The 1,129-nt window shown below is 54.0% G+C and overlaps 1 non-coding gene across 1 annotated transcript; it reads right to left on the reverse strand.

Annotated features, from left to right (window-relative positions):
- Positions 1 to 856: 856 nt before the first annotated feature.
- On the reverse strand, positions 857 to 939 carry GNI_226360. The gene has a single exon. It is a non-coding gene; the product is annotated as a tRNA-Leu (tRNA).
- Between the last annotated feature and the right edge of the window lie 190 nt (positions 940 to 1,129).

A 1,129-nucleotide genomic window follows, 5' to 3' on the forward strand; every position in this document is an offset into this window, starting at 1 on the left:
AAAAAATAAGTAACTGCACAAAGAGCCACGTTGTGTTCTCGCATATGGGGGTGGTGGGACTAGGAAGTGCGAATTGACTCGTTGCCGCTCCAGCTTTCTCCCTTACCGCGCCCCTGAGCTCCGATCTCGCACGAGCGGGCGTGCGACTCACAAACCCGTTACACGCGTCGGTAGTGTGAAGTAGTGTGAAGTTGGGTTCGGCAGTCAGCTTAGTCAGTTTGTGTTGGTTTGGTAGTGGTTCTAGTCATTCGTCGATGGCTTTGGGGTCGTGGTAGTTACGCGGAGTCCGTCGGTGGTTTACCCTTTCGGTAAAGGCAGGAAGGCGGTAATCAGTCTTCGGCCCTCTTATAGGACCAAGCCCCCTTGACTGCTGCGTAAAATTGACAGTTGCATGGAACTTGTGTTCGCAGTGGGTCACGACGGAAGGACACAACGGCCTTGTGTCGGAACGTCAAACGAACCAAGTCTACCATCCTCCGTGTCTTTAACTAGCCCAACCTGCATCAGGGAATCTCGCGATGGTGTGCTGGTCCGACTCTCACTGATAGCACAGATATGTGCCAACAACCGATTCAGTCGTCTCCGTTGGGTGAGCGTTGGTGTTTGCGACGATTCTCCCGCGACGGTTCGATTGCCGCTCCTGCCATCACTCCCGACCACACGCTGCACTCCGGGTTGTTGAGATCCCACGAACCTCTCGGACGCGACGGCAGGGGACTGAAGCTGTAATTTATATGAGGCCTGTGAGGCAGTACTAATACCCACTTACTGCTACCTGGTCGCTTCGAGGGCGAGCCAGTGGACCCTATCCGACAGCACGCGCCCAGTGCGCTCGCAATTAATTAACCAGCCAGAATACACGAAGCGGGATTCGAACCCGCGCATGCACTGCACAGTAGAACCTGAGGCTACCCCCTTGGACTACTCGGGCATCCGTGCGTAGACACGACGGAATTTAACTTACTGACAATTAGCTGAGGTTGACCACTGAAAGTCACAAGCTCCACCGGATACTATTTTTGCGTTCAACGACTCGCCGCGTAAGAGGACTATCACAGTGCCTGGAGAACACCGGTCAAATCCGCCATTTCGTGGATGGGAGAGAACGTGTTGACTCTCTATTGTCTCT

The sequence above is a fragment of the Gregarina niphandrodes genome, assembly GCF_000223845.1.
Source record: "Gregarina niphandrodes unplaced genomic scaffold scaffold00218, whole genome shotgun sequence".
NCBI classification, from domain to species: domain Eukaryota; phylum Apicomplexa; class Conoidasida; order Eugregarinorida; family Gregarinidae; genus Gregarina; species Gregarina niphandrodes.